This window comes from Homarus americanus, unplaced genomic scaffold (assembly GCF_018991925.1).
Source record: "Homarus americanus isolate GMGI-L3 unplaced genomic scaffold, GMGI_Hamer_2.0 scaffold15386, whole genome shotgun sequence".
In the NCBI taxonomy this organism is placed as follows: domain Eukaryota; kingdom Metazoa; phylum Arthropoda; class Malacostraca; order Decapoda; family Nephropidae; genus Homarus; species Homarus americanus.
In genome coordinates this window covers 711-3,632 of record NW_024750891.1, presented here as the reverse complement: position 1 = coordinate 3,632, position 2,922 = coordinate 711, and the positions used below count along the sequence as shown (strand labels likewise).

General features: G+C 46.5%; 1 non-coding gene across 1 annotated transcript; it reads right to left on the bottom strand.

Moving 5' to 3' along the window:
• Nucleotides 1–68: 68 nt before the first annotated feature.
• On the bottom strand, nt 69–140 carry Trnaw-cca. Its single transcript has one exon. It is a non-coding gene; the product is annotated as a tRNA-Trp (tRNA).
• Nucleotides 141–2,922: the final 2,782 nt, after the last annotated feature.

Sequence of the window (2,922 nt, the reverse complement as noted above, 5' to 3'; positions counted from 1 at the left end):
GATCGAGCCCGGGTCCACTCGCTCACGAGCCTAGTGTGTTGACCAATACGCCACAGGTCGCCAAAATGTGACCCCGGAGTGACTCGAACACCCAGCCTTCTGATCTGGAGTCAGACGCGCTACCATTGCGCCACGAGGCCTGTGATACACACACACACACAGACACACACACACTCACACACACATACACACACACACACACGCAAACACAAACATACATACATACACGTACACACACACACCCATACACACACACACACATACACACACACACACACACATACATAAGTGAAACACACACAAACACATATATATATACACACACACATATTATACACACGCAACACATATGATATACAAGAAAGCACACACCACACATATACACACACACAGACACACACACACACACACACACACATATACACACGTACACACACACATATACAAACACACACACACACCCACACGCACAAACACATACATACATAAATACACACACACAGACACACACACACACATACACATACACATACATACATACATACATACACTCACACACAGACACACACACACTACATCCTTGACCACCAAAGGGTCAAGACGTACCTGGCGCTCCTCTCGGAGCAGCCAGGTCAACTGTTAAGTTGGCCCATACCAACTCCCTCCCCTGAACCCTCCTCCCCACCGGAATATCAACAAGTTCACGCCAGGAGTTACTATTTCATTTAGGAAAGGAATGGAACCAGTGTTAAACAGTGGTGAACAGTGGTGAACAGTGTTAAGTTAGTGAGAACAACTCAACAGTTACAATCGCACCCATGTTAACCTTCACACAGTGAGGTCCCAGGTACCCAGTGATAATGGCCTGTGAGACCCAACAACTAGCGATGTGTTAATCCGTCTACGATAGGAAGGCCTGGGACCACACCTCACTCATATAACACCGTCTGTGAGGGAATTACTACACCACGTGAGGCCCCGCATAACACCATCTGTGAGGGAATTACTACACCACGTGACTCCCCTCATAACACCATCTGTGAGGGAACTACTACACCACGTGAGGTCCCTCATAACACATCTGTGAGAATTACTACACCACGCAGGCCCCTCACCAGCATCATCTGTGAGGAATTACTACACCACATGAGGCCCTCATAACATCATCTGGCAGGGAACTACTACACACCACGTGAGGCCCCACATAACACCATCTGTAGAGGTATTACTACACCACACATGAGGCCCCTCCTAACATCTGCAGTACCCACCACATAGGTCCCTCATAACACCATCTGTGAGGTACTACACCACGCAGGCCCCTCGCATCATCTGTGAAGTACTACACCACGCAAGGGCCCTCATAACATCATCTGTGGGGAACTACACACCACACAGGCCCTCTTAACACCATCTGTGAGGTATTACTACCACGTAGAGCCCCTCATAACACCATCTGTGAGGAGTTACCACCACGTAGAGGCCTCATAACACCATCTGTGAGGGAATTACTACACCACGTGAGGCCCCGCATAACACCATCTGTGAGGGAATTACTACACCACGTGAGGCCCCTCATAACACCATCTGCGAGGGAATTACTACACCACGCCAGATCCCTCATAATACCATCTGAGGGAACTACTACACCACGTGAGGTCCCTCCTAACACCATCTGGGAGGGAGTTACTACACTACGAGTTTGCTGTTCAACACCTACAATAATCTGTATGTTCACTGTATGTTCCTTTACCATTCTCTAATGAAGGCTTTTGTTAAACCACCAATGTATGTAATAAGTCATTTATGTCCAATGTATATTTTCAGCCTTCGGGCTGCAGAGCTTTTTCAATAAACCGTTAATTATTATTATTATTATTATTATTATTACACACACACACACATACATATATATATACACACACACACCCACACACACACATACACACACACACGCACACATATACACACACATACACATACTTATACATACACACACACACACACATACACACAATCACATACATACATACAGACACACATACATACATACATACATACATACACACACACACACACACACACACATACATACACACACACACACACACACACACAGACACACACACACACATACAAAACACACACACACACACACACACACACACACACACACATACATACACACACACACAGACATACACACACACACAAAAAAAAAAAACACACACACATACACACTACTATACTACTACTGCTTTTTTTAAACGTGGTCTCCAGCCTCCCCCAATAGCCACACCTCCGCCACCATTTAATTACCATAATTTTAAAAATCCTAATACATAAGAAGCTATCCTATCTATGTTAAATTAGTTGAGCCGCAGATCTATACGGCATTCAGTGACTGTAGCCTCATAGTCAATATCTGCAGCAGTTGTCGGAGTTGGGACAGAAGCTCTCGTTCCCCTGAGGCAGAGCAAAGCCGACCGAAGGAGAGAGAAAGACAGTCGACATCTCATCCAGGCTGTAACATAACTTCTGGGCTGCTGCTTCTGTTCGGAGATCAACTCCGCGAGTCTGGCGTAGAAACATCTTGCACTTGGGCCCATCCCACCAGAGGTTGTGAACACTAGAGGAGTGCAGCTGCCTTGATCAACATTTTGAATTCTCCCCCCATATGCCCTTCTCTTGTCGTTCTCGTTCCTCCTATGTGCAGCATCGAGAGCTAGGTTACGGTGACAAGCGGCCATGGGATCAAAAATCCTGATGTCTAAGAAAGCTCGCTGTCCCCGCGTCCAGAATCCTCGAGCACTGACGTCCACACGGGCTTCGTTAGATGTGTTTGAAGTCCTGTGTTGGAAGATCTCGCCATCCAGTGGAAGGAGGGTCGGTTCTACCATGACGTTCCGGCAGATTTCCTTC